This window comes from Narcine bancroftii, chromosome 1, assembly GCF_036971445.1.
Source record: "Narcine bancroftii isolate sNarBan1 chromosome 1, sNarBan1.hap1, whole genome shotgun sequence".
NCBI lineage: Eukaryota > Metazoa > Chordata > Chondrichthyes > Torpediniformes > Narcinidae > Narcine > Narcine bancroftii.
In genome coordinates, this window is record NC_091469.1 from 75,996,551 (window position 1) to 76,019,257 (window position 22,707).

Genomic DNA, 22,707 nt, shown 5'->3' on the forward strand with positions numbered 1-22,707 from the left:
AGGATACTGGACAAATGAAGGTCAGAGAGATGGAGGGATAGCTAGGGGAAGAGACCATGTCTCAGCATTCACCATATTATCCTTCACCATTTCTGCCAGTAGCAATGGGATCTCAATCACCACATCTTCCCTCAGCCCTCACCCCTTCTTTGTGCTTTCCTGAGGAACCACTATCTATGATTCCCTGGTTTGCCCATTTCTAGCCATGAACCTTACCCCTCCTGCTACAACCTGAGATTAAACATTTATTTTTAAAAAAATTCTAGCAAGTGTGACAGATTATGTTATATTTTATATTGTATAGAGATATGTTTTAAAAGGAGATTAATTGTGGCAGGTTTTTTTTAGTGTAGGTCACATACAAACACTTCAAAACAGATCTCATTTAAAATTCCAGAGCTCTGCTCAAGCCGGACAGTCCAGGATCCGGGTGCCTTTGCAAATACCTTTGAAAAATGCCTATAAGGACTTTACAAGTGGGTGTTAATTGGACATGCTGTTCAGTAATTGATTATTGTTTTGGAAAGCAACAGATGAACAAACTCAGAAGATTAGGCTTGGTGCCGCAGTTTGAGTGCAGTTTGATGTTCTTAGAGGTTCATGTGGTTTTCTCGGTGGGGAGGCGGGGGGGAAGAAAGCGAGAGAGAGAATCAGTTCTACAGTTCAGCAGCAGCAGCAGCAGCTGGGACCAGAACAGGACAAGCTGGCAAGCTTGTGGAAAACCCCCATTTTGAAGACTGGTTGTGAGTTCTTAGCTCAGCCTGGTCAAAGCCTTAATGCAAGAGGAGATGGCTGGCTGTATGTTTCACTTCAAATAAGAGAACCAGAAGAGGAAAGGGGCTATCATCTGGAAAACCCTGATGGAGCAAGTTTCTTCGGCAAGACAGTGAAGTGGCTGATCGGAAGGGATCAGTTGTGGGTGACCAACAAGCAACAAATCTCTCTCTGAAAACTGCAAGAATCTTCCTGAGTGGTAACCATTTACCTGTCAAGCACCAAAGCCTGGTGAAATTCATAAATGTTAAATTCTGTGCACCATATAAGAGTTGCCTGCAACCAGTGAACTTGGAGGAGTGAGAAATGAGATTGGACTGTGAATCAAAGAATTTTTCTGAACTAATATACACATTACATACATGTGTGCTTAGAATTAGAAGGGGTTAAGTTAGGTTAAGTTAATCATAATGTTAAAGTTTGATCCTGTTTTCAAGTTTAAAGATAATTAAAAGTAACTTTTATTTAAATAACCATTTGTCTTGTTGAATTTCTATTGCGGCAGGGTTTTGGGGTCCTCTGGGCCCTTTACATAAGCTAGAAGCTGATTCCAGCCGTTTAAACCTGTACTGCCCAATTTCAACCAAATTAACCTACAACTCCATAAGTTTTGGAGGGATGGAGGAAACTGGAGCACCTGGGGAAAATCCACACGGACACCAAGAGAACATGCAAACTCCTCATGAACCACACCACATTTGAAACCGGTCACTGACGTTGTAATATTGTTGCGTTAACCGCTACACTCTCTGTTCATCACCTATCTCATCCCCACACAACCATCCAGGGACACAAAGCCTTTCAAGTGAAGCTGAGATTTGTATGCCAACTTGCTGCTATGCTCAGTGCTCTTGATGCACTGATGTGACCAAGCCAAAGCCATTTTGCAGAGCTCATGCTCTGTATACAATGGCCACCTCGTGGTTCCAGTTTCATGTAATTTGAGTTCCCCTTCTTATACTAACCTGCCTATCCTTGGCCTTGTCAACTGCCAATCTGAGGTCACATGCAATCTGGAAGAAGTCCACTTGCATAACAGCATAGCTCCCATAATTGTGTACCACAAGGATGAGGGTTTCAGCCTTAAAAATTATAAGCATACAAGTAACTTTGCTAAAAATACAAAAATAGTTATTAAAGCGAGTTGTGAAGTGGACATACCAAGTCTGCGAGTGAAACATTATATGGGGAAAACATTATATGGGAAAATGGCAAGATAGCACAGCTCCAAGATGTAGTGGGACCTAAGTATCCTAATGGCTGCACTAGACCGACACTCTGAAAGAGCGACTTACCTTAAGAGAAAAGGCAGGCTCAGCTAGACTTACATTTGCAAATGTTTTGAAGAGTGGGAAGGGCTTGATTTAAATACAGTATATAAAATGTTGAGAGGTATTTAGAGGTAGTATGTAAAGAGGACTTTTCCCTTGTGGAAAGATTGAGAACTGGGGTGAGGGGGAGGGTTTAAAAATATGTTGCAACATATTTTTGTTAGTGTCAAAGATTGGAACTTTCTTCAAATACCAGAGGAATTTTTTCTAGATTATTGATAAGCAAGATAGTAAAATGTTACTATTGTACAACGAATTGGAATGTGGAGCTAAGGTTAAAATCAGACGATTTAACTGAAAGATGAAGCAGGCTCGTCGGTTTTATTTAAACATGTCAGTACCTCGACTATTAAAGCACAACTTCCCATCTAAGTTATTATATCAGTACATTTATCTGAATGACTACTTTTAAGAATCTATACACATACACACAAGCTCCTTCCACACCACGCAACACCCTCCCATCTATTGCTTACTCATTGACTCAAATGTATTACATCACAATTCTCAGGATTAAATTCAATTTACCATTTTTTTGTCCAAATGAACAGGTCATTTACAATAAAATGTTTTCATTTTTATATCACATTTTCCTTTCAAATGAAACATCTTATTTATGTTTCTTATATTTAAGTCCAAGATTTAAGTGGTCATGAACTCTTGTCTTTTTATTTTCTAGAACGACTGAAAAACTAGGCAGTTGGATTTACAATAATAAATAATAACATAAAAATTAAATGATAGAAATTAAGAGCACTTAGTAAAATGAAGTATTAAGCCATTTAGCTTAACAATCAATCAAGGTTGGCGATTTTAGCCAGATGCCAGGCATCCTTGGAGTGAAAGTGAAAACCATATACCAAATGTCTCTCTCCTTTCAACTCAGTTTGTTAATAAGTCCAGTGATGATGCATAAGATTAGATACAACTCCAATTCATTAATCACTTTTGAAATGCACTGTTGAAGGAACAAGCTGTCCAGTGTACTTCAATTAGTCAGGAGTTCTTCAGAGAACTCTAGTTGACCTATTTTCACACAAGAAACACAAATTTTAAATTTATAAAACTACATCTAAAGTTATTTGAAGATTAAAAATAGAATAAACATTTCTTATAGCTAACATGTAATATTCCAGTGGCTATTTGCAATATAGCAGGATAAGTAAAAAGTTGAGTAATATTTGTATTGTTATGTTGGTGATGTGTTTTCCATTTCAAAGGAACAAATGGAAGAACATTTGACCTCAATAAATGATGGCTAGTCATGAACCATATTGTACGAGAGTGAAATCACAAAGGATTAAGGTAAATTTCATAAATTAAATACAAAATTCAACAAAATTATAAATGTATTCAACAATACTGTAATATTATCAATGATTCTTTTACTAAACAATAAATAGCACTTGAAATTAAATTAGAAAATTGTGGAGGTTTTGGATTTGCATTAAAATTTCAGATTGACAACCATTTAGCTGACTATTTTCAGTCTTGATTAAAAGTCATCAAGTTAAAATTTAAGATTCCTCTCTCCACAGATGATGAATGGCTTGTTGAGTATCCTAAGTATGATCTGTTTTTCTGTCACTTTCCACCTGTCGCAGCATTTTTGTTTTTGAGTTAAATGTTTTTATTTGAAGATACTGCTGCCATACAGAAATTTTATCACAAATTATTTTCTTACCAATATACTTCCAAATAACTGCAGCAATAAAAAAAAATGAAACAATTTCAGTAATATTAGGCTTAAAAGATGAGGTTGCAGTCATCTGTGCAAAAGGAAAAACATGAAGTACAAAATACAGTCCTAGTTTCTCACAATATGCTCAACTGAATTGTTTAGAATACATGTGAAAATCGACACAACATAATCAGTGAATCAATCCTTCAGAATCAGAAGGATTGGGTTAAAGATCCAACATCTTCCCGTATCTAGTGCTGAATATATGTTAACAATTAAAAAGCTCATACGAAGTGAAGGGTTCAAGAACATACCCCATCCTCAAAAATGTTCGAGCCCTGCATATGAATACCAAGAACAAGCACTTGCATTCATCAACTATAAGTGCTCCTCACTGAGATCTCCACCAAGTCAATAATTTCAATTAAAAGAACCAAACATTAACAATAACCAGGATATACCTCTTCCAACTTGCACAGCCGAACCAGCAATACCTCCAATACAGTTAGTGTTATATCTATCCAACAATGTGGCCAATTGTCCACAAAAGATCCCCAAAATCTTATCTGGCCAATTGCAATCAACAAAGTGAAAGACATTTCATAAGGTGCAACCAAATATATTTACTCACCAATAATGTGGACAGTTTGGGTTTTACCAGAATCACTCAGCTCTCGATCTAATTACATGGACCAAAGAGCTGAAATCCAGAGGACAGATGAGAGTAACAACCTTGACATCAAAGCATTTAATCAACTCTGACAATAAAAAAGGCCTGAAAAAACTGCACAATAGGCAGAAGGTGGAAAACTTTTCAATAGCTGGATTTGTACCCTCCAGAAAGATCATTGTTGTGGTTGTTTCCAGCTCCAATGGATTGTGGCAGCAGTTCCCCAGAGCAATGGCTCAGGCCCAGATGTTCTTCAAGTTCAGGTTTACTGTCACATGTATCAAGATGCAGTGATTATTTTGCTAGGCCAGAAGAAATCTCATTTAAAATACAAGAAAGTCACAGTACAGAAGCACAGAGTTGCAGAGAGAGATCAGTTGGCATGAAGCAAAGGCAACATAATTTTACTATTTTGCAGTTTATTCAGGAGCATAATAGTGGGACAAAAACTATCATGAATCTGGTGGTGTATGATCTTATTCTCAAGAATCTTCTTCCTGACAGGAGGGAGAAAGAAGAGATAAGAGAATTGGACAATTCTTTTAATGTGTTGGCTGCTATTTCAAGACAGTGGAATTTATAGGCTTCTAAGAAAGTAGAGGCACTGGTGCGCTTCCCTGGCCATTTTATCAACATGATTTCAGCTGATTCATCAATAATCTTCCATCTATCAGGTCTGAAGTGAGGATGTACAATGATAGCATAATATTCCAATCTATTTGCAACTGATCAGAAAATGAACCATTTCATGAAATGAATGCAGTAAGACTTAGAAACTATTCAAGTTTGTCTAATAAATGTCAAGCTATGTAAAACTTGAAATATTCTGTGCAATTCTGGTTACAAGAAGGATGTGGAGGTCATGGAAAGGATACAGAAGAGGTTTACCAGGATGTTGCCCGGTTTAGAGGGTACGAGTAATAGGGAGAGATTGAACATACTTGAGATATTTTGTCTAGAGCATAGGAGGCTGAGACACTGATAGGGTGGACAGTCAGAATCTTTTTCCCAGGGCAAAATTGTCACACATCAGAGGACATGTATTTAAGGTGATGTGCAGGGCAAATATTTTACAGAGAGTGGTACATGACTGCAACAGGCTGCCAGGAGTAGTGGTGGAAGCAGATGTACAATAAGTAGCATTTAAGAGACTTCTAGATAAATACATGAATGTCAAGGGAATGGAAAGATATCTATCAGATGTAGCAGCAGATTTTGTTTGATTTGGACATCATGTTCAACTAGAACATGTTGGCTAAAGGGCCTGTTCCTGTGCTGTCCTATACGATGGTTTACTCAAGCAATGATCTTCTCTAAAAAAATAAAATATACCCAATGACACTCAATATGGAGGCCCCAACCATCAACAGAATGGAGACCACTTCTGACCAAATATTTAATTGGACCACCATAAGCAGGTAAGAGGCTAGGTATCCTGGAGCAAGTAATTCATCTCAGGGTTATCCAAAGCCTTTCCATCACCTTCAAGGCACAGAATTTAGGTAATTAATGGAATATTTTCCACTTTCTTGGAAAGGTATTCCCAAAACTCACCCAGCTCAACATCATCCAACACAAAGCAGCCTTCTTGAGCAGTATCCCATTCACAAACCTAAGCACTCCCTTCCATCACATGAACACAATGTGGCTGCAATATATACCATCTACAAAATACACTGCAGTATTTGCCTGGATTCCATAATCTTTTTCATGGCAAAAGAGGCAGGATTTTCTCAAAAACACATCTAACTTGAGTTTGAAATTAAGATACCTTTATCGCCAATGAGGCAAAATCCACTAAGTATCCACTCAAAACATTGAGTTTTGAATCTTCACCAGAAGGATAGCAGCTATTTTGGAAAGTAGATCACCATCACTTAGGAATGATGGTAAGGAATGAGCAATAAGAGCCGATCTTACCAGTGACACGTACATTTTATGAATACCGATAAAAGCAAAAATATAAAGCTTTGCAAGACAAAAGATTACTGTTGCCTGAGAATTAAATGCTAAATTTTAAGACTATATTTTGTTGCATTGTTCCTCTGTCAAGGTATGAAGATAAGTTCAGTGGGGCAAGAGCAGGCCTATTAATGGGCCCATCAAGACAGACCTGTTTGTGGTTCTTAGGCAAGAGATGGAAAGAGGAGTTAACCATATAACCATATAACCATTTACGGAGCGAAACAGGCCATGTTGGCCTTTCGAGTCCACACCGGTTCACTGATTTTATGCGTCCCGTTCTTCTTTTTCTTAACCAGGGTCTCAATATCTCTTGAAAACCAAGGGTCCATCCACCTTCCGTACATCTTACCTGTAATTCAGATCCTTTATATAAAAAAGTTGAACAGAAAGTGTACAGATATGGGGGATCAAGCACAGTAAGCAGTAACTGGTAAGTGTCTGAATAAAAAAACTGGGGTAAGGAGGAGAGGAGGGACAAGTGGCACTTGCATCACATTGGTGAAGTGCTTTGAGAGGATGGCGTTGAAACACATCACCTCCTGTCTGAGCAGCAGTGGATTTGATGACTGCAGCAATAGTCGACAGCAGATGTCGTCTTTTACTTTTGAAAATTTTATTTTTCAACTTTTTTCCAAAACATAGTGTCACATGATTTTTTTTAATGTAAACACTTTCTTTTAGTATAATTCACTTCTCAGATACAAATACTATATCAACTTACTTGCAATTTCCTTCCCTCCTCAGAACTTTGAAAATTAAACAACTAAAACAATTAAAGTGACAAACAGAAAAAAGGTTAAAAAAAGGAAAATAAAATTTCAGTGTACCGCCAGACTTTCTAATCTATTTCCACTCTTTGAGGTATTTCATTGCTGTTGTCATTTGTATTTAGTTAGCTTTTTAGAACTGTGGGCTGCTGTTATAGCGGGAAGTCTTTTCCTGTAATCCTAGTTAGGGTTAGGGTCTCACCTTCGCACAGGTGCATGTGGAGTATATTAAGGTACCAATTTCTTGCCCACACCTGAAGCACATGGCAGACGCCGTCTTACTGACTCTACACAAAACCCTAGAACATTTGGACGGCAATGATGCATGCATCAGGATCATCTTTATTGACTACAGTTTAGCATTCAACACCATCATTCTCTCAAAACTGATCAGCAAACTCTAAGACATGGGCTAAACACCCCACTATGCCATTGGATCCTGGATTTCTTCACCTCTTGTCCCAATCAGTGCAGATTGTCAAGGACATCTTCCCAAAATCTTCATGAGCACCACAGGTCTGCAGGCTTAGCCCCATGCTCTATTTGCTTTACACCTACAACTGTGTAGCTCAGTACGACAACACCATGTACAAATTTGCTGATGATGCCACAGTAATGGGCTGTATAAAAAGGAGCATTGAGTCAGCACACAGGAGGGAGATTGAAAACTTTGCTAAATGGTGTACAAACAACAATCTCTCACTCAATGTCACCAAAAACAAGGAGGGAAAACCAGAGGTGTTCGATCCAGTGATCATTGGGAGAACAGAGGTGGAGAGGGTGAGCAAATATAAATTCCTGGGAGTCTCTGTCTCCGACGACCTTTCCTGAAACCAACATGCAAACATCATTATGAAGAAAGCAAGTCAGTGCCACCACTTCAGGTTTTGCAGAGGTTTAATATGACATTGGAAATTTTGGAAAACTTCTACAGATATGCAGTGAAAAGTGTGTTGAGCAACAGCATCACCACCTGCAATGGGGTTACAAACACCTATCAGTGGAAAACTCTCCCCACCATTGAGAAAATCTATATGGAACACTGCCACCAGAGAGCATCAGCAATCTTCAAGGATCCACACCATCCAAGACATGCTCTGTTCTCGCTCCTGCCATCAGGAAAGAGGTATAGGTTCCACAAGACCACCAGGTTCAGAAACAGTTGCTACCTCCCCACCATCAGACTCCTCAACAACAGACTCAATCAGAGACTCATTTAAGGCCTCATACTTTGCACATTTTTTATTACTTAATATTTTTTTCTCTATTTGCAATTTGTTTACAGTTCTATCTTTTTTGTGCGCTGCACAAATAGAAGATTCACACTATTTGGTTCAGCAAACAGCCTTTTATCATTTATTCTCCATTTCCAACCTTATCAAAACTTCCAGCCTGCCCTTCTCTACATTACCCGCACTACCCACTTCACTCATTCCCTGCAAGTGACCGCGACGCTGTCCTCACCAGTGGCAACTAGCCCTACACAAAGCCCTCGTGGGTGTGCAGCCACAACAAAGTATCTATTTCTTGAGTACAAGTTACACTGTAGTTAATAAGGAATTCTGCCTGTGCAGTGGCGCTATGGCGGCACTACAACTCCCAGAAGGCATCGAACCAGCCATCAGTGCGTGATGACGTCAGTACATGCCGAGAGCATGATTTGGGCTTTTAAAAGATTGCATGGGTGATGAATAGTAAATCTATTTGATTCACTCTAAAAATGCCTTGTGTGGTTATTTTGTCATGTCAATTGCGATTCCAGTGGCCACAACTGGTGACCTTGATGAGTCTAAAAACGTATTTTTGGGCAAACATGGACTCTGCAGCCATTGCTGGACAGCTGGGCCTGAACTGTGGTTCCAACAGGCTGAAGCACAATTTCACATTCGCAAATTTGAATTGGACACCACTCATTATTACCATCTTGTTAGTGCCCTGAACCAGGCCATTGCTAAGAGGGTCAGCAACTTCCTACGGGATTCACCAAGTACCAACAAGTATGAAGCTTTAAAAGCACTTTTATTACATGTATATGGGATGTCCCATAGGGCAAGGGCAGCCAAACTACTACATCTCGATGGGTTAGGAGACCAAGCCCCTTCAGAACTAATGGATGAAATGCTATTCCTGGTAGCTAGCGAAAGTCCCAATATGTTATTCGAGCAGCTCTTTTTAGAGTGAATGACAGATGATATTAGGCTCTTGACATCCAAGTGTTAATTTGAAGACCCAAGGTCTGTAGCGTCAGAGGCAGGCATTCTATGGCTGGCTAAAAAGCAAAGCAAGGAAAGACAAGTCTGCACAACCAACACCTCCGATATTGACCCCTTGTCACACTCCATTGCTCTTAGCACATCACTTTCTACAATCAGGCAATGCCCCAAGATAAGCAAGCAGCCTAGGGACACCTCGTATTGGTGTTATTACTACAGGATTGTATAGTAAATGCCTGCAAGTACATAGAAACATAGAAGATAGGAGCAGGAGTAGGTCATTCAACCCTTCGAGCCTGCTCCGCCATTCAACGAGATCATGGCTGATCTTAAAGTTCAGTACCCCGTCCCCGCCTTCTCTCTGTTACCTTTAATACCCTTATAATGAAGAAATATATCTAATTCCCTCTTAAATATATTTAATGAACCTGCCTCTACTGCCCTCTGTGGCAATGAATTCCACAGATTCACCACCCTCTGGGTAAAAAAATTCCTCCTCATCTCGGTCCTAAATGGTTTGCCTATTATCCTCAAACCATGGCCCTGGGTTCTGGATTTTCACATCATTGGAAACATCCCATCTGCATCCATTCTGTGCAGTCCTGCCCGAATTTTATATGTCTCTATGAGATCCCCTCTCAATCTTCTAAACTCCAGCGAGTACAATCCCAATTTGCGCAATCTTTCCTCATAAGTCATTCCTGCCATTCCAGGTATCAGCCTGGTGAATCGCCTCTGCACTCCCTCCACTGCAAGAACATCCTTCCTTAGATAAGGTGACCAAAACTGCACACAATACTCCAGGTGTGGTCTCACCAAGGCCCTGTACAGCTGCAGTAAGGTATCCTTGTTCCTATACTCAAACCTCTTGATATGAAGGCCAACATACCATTTGCCTTTTTAACTGCCTGCTGTACCTGCATGCTCGCCTTCAGAGACTGGTATACAAGTACCCCTAGGTCTCTCTGCACTTCCCCATCTCTTAATCTATTGCCATTCAAATAGTAATCTGCCCTCCGGTTTGTATTACCTCACATTTATCCACATTGTAGTGCATTTGCCATGTATCTGCCCAGTCCCTCAATTTATCCAAATCATACTGGAGCTTCCTGACCCCCTCTTCCGTGCACACAACCCCTCCTAGCTTAGTGTCCTCTTCAAATTTGGAGATATTACATCCAATCCCCTCAAATTGTGAACGGCTGGGGTCCCAGTACAGATCCCTGTGGCACCCCATTGGTCACCGCCTGCCACTCAGAAAACGAGCCATTTATCCCAACTCTCTGTCTTCTACCTGCCAGCCAGTTCTCAATCCACATCAATACTTTACCCCCAATCCCATGAGCCTTGATTTTGGAAGCCAGTCGTTTATGCGGGACCTTATCGAAGGCCTTTTGGAAGTCCAGGTACACCACATCCACTGGCTCTCCCCCATCTATTTTACCTGTCACCATCTCAAAGAATTCCAATAGATTTGTCAAGCATGATTTACCTTTTGTAAATCCATGTTGACTCCGACCAATCCCTTCTCTGCCAGTCATATGCTCCGCTATTACATCCTTAATAATGGATTCCATCATTTTGCCCACTACTGATGTAAGGCTCACCGGCCTATAATTCCCCGCTTTTTCTCTACCCCCCCTTTTTAAATAGTGGGGTAACATTAGCTACCCTCCAATCCATGGGTACTGATCTTGAGTCTATCGAGTTCTCGAAAATAATTCTTAAAGCATCTGCTATCTGAATGGCCACTTCCTTAAGTACCCTAGGATGTAGATTATCAGGCCCTTGGGATTTATCTGCCTTCAATCCCATCAATTTCCCCAAGACCATGTCCTTAGAGATACTGATTTCTTTCAGTTCCTCCCTTGCATTAGTCTCTATGTTTCCCAACATCCTTAGGAGGTTATTTGTATCCTCTCTTGTAAAAACAGAACTAAAGTAAGAATTTAATTGGTCTGCCATTTCCTTATTCCCCATTATATATTCCCCTGATTCCAACTGCAAGGGACCTACTCTGGATTTCACCAATCTTTTCCTCTTGACATATTTATAAAAGTTTTTGCATTCGGTTTTTATATTTGCTTTGGTAATTTATTTTTGCTCTCTTGATTAATCCCTTCATCCTCCTTTGGTGCATCTTGAACTGCTCCCAGTCTTTGGTTGTGGTACTTTTTTTGGCCAATTGATATGCTCTCTCTTTGGACCTAATGCTGTCTTTAATTTCCCTTGTTATCCACGGTTGAGTTACCTTTTTTGGTTTATTTTTATGCCAAACCAGTATAAACGATTTTTGCAATTTCTCCATTAGATCTGTGAATGTTTTCCATTGTCTATCCACAGTCAACTCCCCCATAAACACCACCCAATCAATCTTACTCAACTCCCGTCTCATACCATCATAATTCCCTTTATTTAAATTCAGGACCTTAGTCTCGGTTTTAATTTCATCACTCTCCATGTCGAGTGAGAATTCGATCATATTGTGATCGCTCCTAATCAAAGGGCCTCGTCCAACAAGATTGTTGATTAGCCCCTTATCATTGCATAATACCCAATCTAAAATGGCCTGCTCCCGAGTTGGTTCCTCGACATATTGGTCTAGATAACTCTCCCGTAAACATTCAAGGAATTCCTCCTCCTCAGTATTTTTTCTAATTTGGCTAGTCCAATCTCTATGCAAATTAAAGTCTCCCATGATGACAGCTGTTTCCTTATTCCACGCTTTTCTAATTTCTCTTTTAATGCCTTCCCTCACCTCTACACTACTATTTGGAGGCCTATATACCACCCCCACTAACGTTTTCCGCCCCTTGCTATTTCTCGGTTGTACCCATACAGATTCCGCATCTTCCGAGCTGATATCCTTTCTGTCAATCGTGTCAGTCTCTTCTCTCACCATCAATACTACCCCACCCTCTTTTCTTTCTTGCCGATCCCTCCTAAATATCATATACCTCGGGATGTTAAGTTCCCAGGCTTACCCACCCTGCAGCCATGTTTCTGTAATCCCAATCAAATATTTGTTTATCTCAATTTCCACAGCTAATTCATCTACCTTGTTCCGAATGCTTCTTGCCTTAAGATATAAAGCCTTCAGATTTGCTTTTTTCACCCTCTTTGCTCTTTCTGATTTTTTACTTTCGCTGCCTAACCTAACTTTTCCTGTTTTATCTTTTCTGTCCTTTGCCCTATCATACAGGTTCCCACCCCCCTGCCAAATTAGTTTAAACTGCACCCAACGGCTGTACCAAACCTAGCAGCCAATATATTGACCCCTTTTGGGTTTAGGTGTAACCCATCCTTCTTGTAGAGGTCATGCCTTCCCCAAAAGAGATCCCAATGATCCAAGAAGCCAAAAACCCTGTCCTTTACACCAGCCCCTCAGCCACACATTAATTTTTCTTAACCTTCCATTTTTGTCCTCAGTTGCACTTGGCACAGGTAGCAAACCAGAGATCACCACCCTGGCTGTCCTATTTCTTAGTTTCTGTCCTAGTTCTCTGTAATCCTTTTTCAGTACTTCCTCCTTTTTATCTATGTCATTGGTACCCACATGTACAAGACATCAGGCTGTTCGCCTTCCCCTTTTAGAATACCCTGGACCCGATTTGAGATAACCCGCACCCTTGCACCAGGGAGGCAGCACACCATGCGGGCATACCTATCTGGCTCACAGAATCTCCTATCTGTATTTCTGACAATGGAGTCCCCAATGACCACTGCATTCCTCTTTACCTTTTGGTCCACCTTGCCAGGCTCAGTGCCAGCGACCTGGTCACTGCTGCCAGCTTCTGTCAGGTCATCTCCCTCAACAGCATCCAACAAAATATACCTGTTACTGAGAGGGATATTCACAGGTGCGCTCTCCATTTTCCTGATTTTTTTCTTCCCTCCCCTGACAGTTACCCACTTACCTGACACATCTGGTCTTGGGGTAACTAGGGTACGTTCCACCCTACTCATTTGTGGGAAACACCCATGCCAACCACCAGTGAGGGCTTCGGCAGTTGGCAAGAAACCTGCAGTCCCAGCAAAAATTTCTGGTGCTCACAGGTTCAGAAGTTAGTGTATTTCCACCCACGGGTTTTGATACACGCCATCCTATGTTGGACCAGCAACCATGAGCAGTTAACAGTTCCAACATTCCGACCTTTGGTATCAGGAAGATGAATGTCAAGCAGTATCTCGATCTTGGCTTGGTGCAGATTTTCTTCAGGCTTATTCATTCCTCAATGACTTAAAAGGGCATTGGCTAATAAATGGAATTACTTTTCAGATTCTTGCTCTGGCATACGCCTATACCCCAGCTCTGCACTTCCAAACATTAAGTAAATCAGTGGATAAATTCTCCAAGTTGTTGGAAGATTTCCCTGAGATTACTACTCTACAATTTTCTGCCTCCACTGCAAAGCACAGTGTTACTCACAGCATTTGTACTAAGGGCCCTCCTATCCATGGTAAAGTGTGCTGCTTGCCTCCAGAGAAGCTGAGCTTAGCTAAAGAAGAGTTTGCCAAGGTGAAGGATCTAGGAATAATTCGTAGGTCCGACAGTCCCTGGGCATCTCCATTACATATGGTCCCGAAACACAATGGAAATTGGCGACCATATGGGGATTACAGGTGGCTTAACGGCGCCACCATCCCAGATCATTAGCCTATACCTCATATTCAGGATTTCTTGGCTAATTTGTATGGACTGAAGATCTAATCCAAAATACATTTGGTGCATAGAATGAAAAGACATTCTAAAAATGAGACTAAGTAAGAACATTTGGAACATCTTCATACATTTTTTATTTATCTTCAAAACTTTGGACTGACCATCAATCCAGATAAATGTGCTTTTGGACAAGAAATGATTGATTTCTTGGGGCATAGGATTACCCAGGAAGGCATGACTCACTGCCAACCAAAGTTGAGGCCATTACCAAATATTCAAAACCTACTCTGGTTAAAAGCCTGCAGAAATTCTTGGGAATGGTAAATTTTTACCATGAGTTTCTTCGGGAGCTGCTCGCTCATATCAAAATTTTTTAATTCTTCACACTATGAACTTTATCAATCAAAATACACACAAACATTTCCCTCTTGAATATACACAGTGGCATTTTCTCCCCTTTTTTCCCCCCCTCCCTTCCCACCCCCCTCCTAACCCATTAAACGTTCAACATATACAATACAATAAAACCATTAAACAATGTCATCACACAATGAAAATAAACAAGAAAATTGTGTCATCTACTGTAACACACCGGATCACGTCATTTTGTCTTCTTCTCATTTTATCATTTTAGGGGGGGGGTGGAGGTCTGCGGTAGGCCCTCTCTGTTATGTTCCATGTACGGTTCCCAAATTTGTTCATATAATGTGACTTTATTTTTTAAATTATATGTTATTTTTTCCAATGGAATACATTTATTCATTTCTATGTACCATTGCTGTACTCTCAGGCTCTCTTCTGATTTTCAAGTTGACATTATACATTTTTTTGCTACAACTAAGGCCATCATAATAAATCTTTTTTGTGCTTCATCCAGTTTGAGGCCTAATTCTTTACTTCTTACATTACTTAGAAGGAAGATCTCTGGATTTTTTGGTATGTTGCTTTTTGTGATTTTATTTAATACCTGATTTAGATCTTTCCAAAACTTTTTCACTTTCTCACATGCCCAAATTGCATGTACTGTTGTTCCCGTTTCCTTCTTACAGCGAAAACATCTATCTGATAATGTTGGATCCCATTTTTTTAACTTTTGTGGCGTGATATATAGCCTGTGTAACCAATTATATTGTATCATGAGTAACCTCGTATTTATTATATTTTTCATAGTTCCAGAGCATAACTTTTCCCATATTTTATTTTTTATCTTTATGTTTAATTCTTGTCCGCACTTTTTTTTGGGTTTATAGCTTATTTCATTATTTTCTTTCTCTTGCAGCTTGATGGAAAACATCTTTGTTATAAATCTTTTTATTATCGTTGTTTCTGTAATCACATATTCAAAGCTGCTTCCTTCTGATAATCTCAGTCTGCTTCCAAATTTGTCCTTAAAGTAGGTTTTCAGTTGGTGGTATGCAAACATTGTACCATGAGTTATTCCATATTTGTACTTCATTTGTTCAAATGTTAATAAATTATTTCCCAAAAAACAATTTTCTATTCTTTTAATTCCTTTTTTCTCCCATTCTCTGAAGGATCGGTTATCTATTGTGAAAGAGATTAGTTGATTTTGCGTCAATAATAATTTTGGTAGTTGGTAATTTGTTTTTTCCCTTACTACGTGAATCTTCTTCCATATGTTAAGTAAATGGTACAGTACTGGTGAACTTCTATATTGCACCAGTTTTTCATCCCACTTGTCAAGTATACGTTCTGGTACCTTCTCCCCTATTTTATCTAGCTCTATCTTGGTCCAATCTGGATATTTTCTTTTTTGATAAAAATCTGATAGATATCTTAATTGTGCTGCTCTATAATAATTTTTAAAGTTTGGTAGCTGCAAACCACCTTGTTTGTACCATTCTGTTAATTTATCTAGCGTTATCCTCGGTTTCCCCCCTTTCCATATGAATTTCCTTATTATTCTCTTTAGTTCATTAAATAATTTCTATGTGAAGGGAATTGGTAACAATTGAAATAGGTATTGTATCCTTGGGTAGACATTCATTTTAATGCAATTTACCCTCCCTATCAGTGTTAGTGGCAATTTTTTCCAATGTTCTAAGTCATCCTGTGATTTCTTCATTAATGGCTGATAATTTAATTTGTATAGGTGGCCTAAATTATTATCTAATCTAATACCTAGGTACCGGATTGCTTGTGTTTGCCATTTAAATGGAGATTCTTTTTTAAACTCTGTGTAATCCGCATCGTTCATTGGCATCGCTTCACTTTTATTTGCGTTGATCTTGTACCCCGATATTTCTCCATATTCCTCCAATTTCTTATGTAGTTCTTTTATTGATATTTCTGGTTCTGTTAAGTATACTATGATGTTATCTGCAAATAAACTGATTTTATATTCCTTCTCCTTTATTTTTATCCCTTTTATTTTATTTTCTGTTCTTATCAGTTCTGCCAATGGTTCTATTGCTAAAGCGAACAGTGAGGGAGATAGTGGACATCCCTTCCTAGTTGACCTACTTAATTTAAATTGGTTCGATACATATCCATTTACTGTCACCTTCGCCAATGGTCCCTTATATAATGCTTTAATCCAATTAATATATTTTTCTGGTAGGTTGAACCTCTGTAATACTTTGAATAAGTAATTCCATTCTACCCTGTCAAAGGCTTTCTCTGCATCTAAAGCAACAGCCACTGTTGGTATCTTATTTCCTTGTACTGCATGGATTAAGTTAATGAACTTACAGACATTGTCCGTTGTTCGTCTTTTCTTAATAAATCCAGTTTGATCTTGTTTTACTATTTTTGGTACACAGTCGGCCAATCTGTTTGCTAATAGTTTTGCTATTATCTTATAATCTGAATTAAGTAGAGATATTGGTCTATATGATGCTGGTGTTAGTGGATCCATCCCCTTCTTTGGTATTACTGTAATTATTGCTGTCTTACATGAGTCTGGCAAGTTTTGTGTTTCTTCTATCTGGTTCATTACTTCCAGGAGAGGAGGAATTAATAACTCTTCAAATGTTTTATAGAATTCTAATGGGAGTCCATCCTCTCCAGGCGTTTTATTGTTCGGTAGCTTTTTTAATATATCCTGTATTTCCTCTATTTCAAATGGTTTTATCAATTTATTTTGCTGCTCTTCTTGCAATTTCAGCAGTTCAATTTTAGCTAAAAACTCATCTATTTTGTCTTCTTTCCCAGTTTGGTATAATTGTTTGTAGAATTCCTTAAAGTTTTCATTGATCTCTGTTGGGTTATATGTAATTTGTCTGTCTTTTTTCCTTGATGCCAATACAGTTCTTTTAGCTTGTTCTGTTTTAAGTTGCCAGGCTCGTATTTTGTGCGTTTTTTCTCCTAGCTCGTAATACTTCTGCTTTGTCTTCATTATGTTCTTCTCCACCTTATAAGTTTGTAATGTTTCATACTTTATTTTTTTGTCCGCCAATTCTCTTCTTTTTGTTGTATCTTCCCTTGTTGCTAGTTCTTTTTCTGTACTTACTATCTCCCATTCCAACTGCTCTATTTCCCGATTGTAGTCCTTTTTCATCTTAGTTACATAACTTATTATCTGCCCTCTAATGAAGGCTTTCATTGCATCCCATAATATAAATTTGTCTTTCACTGATTCCGTATTTATTTCAAAGTACATTTTAATTTGGCGTCCAATAAATTCTCTAAATTACTGTCTTTTAAGTAACATGGAGTTTAATCTCCATCTATATGTCCTCCAGTTCTATTGCTAATAACAGGGGTGAATTATCAGATAACAATCTAGCTTTATATTCCATTTTCCTAACTCTCCCTTGGATATGGGCTGACAACAGGAACAGGTCAATCCTTGAGTATGTTTTATGTCTCATCGAATAATACGAGCATCCTTTGGGTGTTGTCTCCTCCATATATCCAAAAGTTGCATTTCCTGCATTGATTTAACCATAAATTTGGCTACTTTGTTCTTTTTGCTAGTGTTTTGTCCAGTTTTATCCACCTTTGGGTCCAAATTAAGGTTAAAATCCTCTATCAATATATTCCCCTGCGTATCTACAATCTTCAAAAAAATATCTTGCATAAACTTTTGATCATCTTCATTAGGTGCATATATATTGAGCAAATTCCAAAATTCTGAATATATCTGACACTTTATCATTACATACCTCCGTGCTAGATCTATTATTTCTTCCTCTATTTTGATTGGTACATTTTTATTGATTAATATAGCTACTCCTCTGGCTTTTGAATTATATGATGCTGCCAACATCATATGATGATGCCCTACCCAGTCTCTCCTTAAGTTATTATGTTCCACTTCAGTTAGATGTGTTTCCTGCATGAATGTTATATCTATTTTTTCTTTTTTCAGTAAATTTAATAGCCTCTTCCTTTTAATTTGGTTATGTATTCCATTAATATTTATAGTCATATAGTTCAACATGGCCATCTCATACTCTGTTTACACCTCATTTCCGCTTCCTCACCACCATATTTTCCCTTTTTCCTGTTTTCCTTTTTTGAACTCAATGTATGACAACACTTCTAAAACATAAAATACTTCAACAACTCCCACATCTAAAATTCCCTTAACCCCAAGTGTTCCCTCCACCCCCCGAGTTGCCCCTTGCTCACTCATATCATGAAGTCTCTTTTCGATTTACTGCCCGGATATGCCAGAACCATCCATTGGACTGAAGAGAGAAACACTGTCTTCTTGAAGGCGAAAGATTTGCTGACTCATTCCACTATGCTCAGCTACCCAGTTTTAAATGCAGCCACTACTCTTTGTATAGATGCTTCCATCATTGCCGTAGGATGTGCACTTCATCAATATGTCAACGGGAATGAAAACTGTTAGCATTCTACAGCTGCCATCTTCGTGAAGCAGAGAAGAAATACAGAGCTTTTGATAAGGAGATTTTAGCCATTTACTTGTCTATTTGACACTTCCAATATTTTTTGGAGGGCAGAGATTTTACATCGACCACATTTGCATTTTCTAAAGTTGCGGAGCCCTGGTCAGCTCGACAACAATGGCAATTAACATTCATTTCAGAATTTTCCACAAAAATACTACATATTTCCAGAAAAGACAATGTAGTAGCTGATGCACTTTTCCGCTCTGCTCCACTCGAGGTTTCGTCTGTAGATCAAGGTATTGACTACAGAACTTTGGCCGCAGCCCAAGAACATGACCACGAGACGAATGCTTATTGGATTGCAATCATGAACCTGCAATTGAAAGATGTCCAGTTTGGAGTTAATGGCAAACTACTCCTCTCTGACATAGTTCCGGCATCATGGAAATGTTGAGTATTCGACTCTGTGCGCAATCTCTCACATCTATCTATTAGATCAACCGTTTGTATGGTTTCGGACAGGTTGCTTAAAAAAGACGTCACACAAATGGCGAGGTTCTGAATTGCCTGCCAAAAAGCAAAAGTTCAGCAGCATACTAAGGCACCACTGCAGTCCTTCCCAGCAGTTACTCGGCATTTTGCTCATGTCCACGTGGACATTGTTGGTCTGCTTCCTGTCTCAAGAGGATACCATTATCTTGACAGTAATAGACTGGTTTATGCGGTGGCCCGAGCCCATGCCTATATTGGATGCTACTCAATTCCTGGGTGTCTCGTTTTGATTTACCAGTGCATGTTACTTCGGATAGAGGACCACAATTTACTTCCTCTCTGTGGACTTCCTTGTCTCGCTTGCTCAGTCCAACAATTCATCGTACAAATGCCTATCATCCCCAGGCCAATGGAATGGTGGAAAGATTTAATCGACATCTCAAGTCAGCCTTGATGGCTCAGTTAGAGGGCCCTAACTGGGCTGATGAGCTGCCCTGCGTTTTACTCCGCATTAGAACAACTCCAAAGGAGGACCTCCAAGCTTCATCAGCAGAGCTCGTGTGTGGTGCACCACTAATCTCCTACCATTCTAACTCCAGCGATGATCCTAAGGAACTGTTGTGCAGACTAAGGGAGACCATAGGAAAATTGACCCCTATACCACCATCATCTTCCTTTGTGCCTGAAGACTTCAAAAACTACAAATATATCTTCGTCTGTAAGGGAACACTTGATCAACCTTTGCAGACGCCTTACAAAGGACCTTATAGGATACTCAGTCCATATAACCATATAACCATTTACAGCACGGAAACAGGCCATGTCGGCCCTTCAAGTCCGTACCGGTTCACTTGAACAACTCCACTAGCTCATCCGCAAACTCCTGAGGAAGTAGAGGCTTTCTTCATGATGCCATTGGTGTGTCATAAAGATAAAAATTGAAAAATGGGAAAAGCTATGCTCTGGAACTATGAGAAATACAATAAGCACGAGGTTACGCATGATACAATATAATTGGTTACACAGGCTATATATCACACCCAAAAAGTTAAATAAATGGGACCCAACAGTATCTAATTAAATAATTCTTTAACAGTATTCAATCTCTTGATCTACCAGCTTAGACTTCTCAATATTCATTGTATATGAATGCTGTTTAATAGGTTTTGCATATCCAACAAACTAAGTCGATCTGTATTTTGGACATTGGAGGGAAGCCACAGTCTTTCATTATTGACAGGCTTAACCCAACTCATGCGGACAAGTCTTCCCCACTGCAGCAGCCAACAAACAGTCTGTCGCAGAGGTTGACCACCTAAAAGACAGACAAACCTGTCATATATGTACTCTGACAATAAATTTGAACTTGAACTTTAGGAAAGGGTGGGCTAGAGCAAAGGCTTACAGGTAAAAGTAATTTTCAGGTAATGTAGCAGGTTAAAATTACTAATGTCAATGCCCGAATAAGATTTTAAATTTCAAATTTTCAGTTCAAGGAGATGTTCTAGGACAAGAATATGACTGCAGGGAAATGGAATGTCATACACAGCTGTTACTAAACTCAACTTGCTCTTATTTAAAGCTTACCTGCATGTAATTTTAAAAATTATCTTAAATTATGGAATGAAAGTAAATTGAGTGCAAGCTCTATTTTACAACAGTTTCATTGCTTGACAAATATTTCACGGAAAATTGAATGATTCCAAGCAGGAAGGATCTAAATCAAGTATTCAATATTAGAAATATTTTAATCAAAAATGCACATTTTCAGAGGTCTCTAATGTATAAATTACCCCTATCCAATGAGATTTTTATGTAAAGGTAACTTTTTCCTTATTCAAAGCTACTGGCCAAAAGACATTAAGATTATTTAGAACATGTGAGAAAGATATTAATGTTTTTTTTAAACTTTGATTATTTATTGTTTTGTCTCATCCCAGCAGAGATCAATGTGAGCAACAAAACAAAAGGTAACAGTTTATTTTTCAAAACTGTCACAACTTTCACGTTATTTCTCACAGCCAATATCTGGCCAATAAGTTTGTCAACAATAGAGGTGGGACACTGTCTCAGTTTCAATAACAATGTAAATCCTGACGTACATCCTCATTTCTTACCATTATATATGTTTTTAACACTGTTTTCTTGAGATTCTTGGGGTTAGGGCGACCCGGTTAGCGTAGTGGTTAGTGCTAAGCTATTACAGCGCCAGTGATCCAGGTTCGAATTTGGCACTGTCTGTAAGAAGTTTGTACATTCTCCCTGTGTCTGCGTGGGTTTCCTCTGGATGCTCCAGTTTCCTCCCACCCAAAACATACAAGGTTGTAGGTAAATTGGAGTATTTGGACTTCATAGGCTCATGGGCTGGAAGGGCCTGGTAGCGTACTGTGTGTCTAACATTTTTTTTTAATTAAACATTAAAAATTTTAAATTTAACACAAATTACAGAGCTAATTTTGAAAATTCAATAATAAAATGGAAAAACAATATAGAAAACAAAATTATCTAAAGCATCTTCCACAGATTACCTGGACTTACTTAATCAATTCATCAGACAATGCAGAGATGATTTACTAGGATGTTGCACAGACTTCAGGGAATGAGTTACAGGGAAATGTTAAACAGGTTAGGACCTTATTCCCTGAAGCATAGAAGAATGAGGGATGATTTGATAGAGATATTTACAATTATGAGGGGGGGATAGACAGAGTTAATGTAGATAGATTTTTTCCATTGAGAGTGGGTGAGATTCAAACAAAAGGACATCAGTTAAGGATGAAAGAGGAAAAGTTTAAGGGGAACAAGAGGTAAAACGTCTTCACTCAGAGACTGGTGGGAGTGTGGAATGAGCTTCCAGCTGAAGTGGTAGATGCGGGCTCAATTTTAACATTTAAGGGAAATTTAGAGAGGTATATGGATGGGAGAGGTAAGGAGGGTAATGGACGGAGTTCAAGTCAGTGGGACTTGGCCTGTTTCTGTGCTGTAATTGTTCTATGGTTCCATGGAATAATCAACTTAAGTTCTATTACTGTTTTTGCTTATAAAATTAGTTGTTCTAATGGCTGAAATTTTTTTAAAAATTAATTATATTATCGCTTTCTATCTTTACACATTTGGTTATTTTATTAGAAGAAGAAATGCAAAAAAAAATGTTTGGAGGCGAGACTAACATAATTTTTAGGATGGCTTTGAATACATATTTGAAAGGATGATTTTTTATTGCAAATTCGAAGTTGTCTATTACAATAAAAAGTTCCAATTAGAAGCTAAATTACCAACCTGTTGGATCAAATAACCTCAAGGTTTGATGGCATTCCTTGATAAATAA

General features: G+C 38.8%; 1 protein-coding gene across 6 annotated transcripts in view; it reads right to left on the minus strand.

The window, feature by feature from the left end:
• The window catches only part of cep78 (centrosomal protein 78), a 111,300-nt gene that overhangs the window by 10,863 nt on the left and 77,730 nt on the right, over positions 1-22,707 (minus strand). The window lies entirely within an intron of this gene.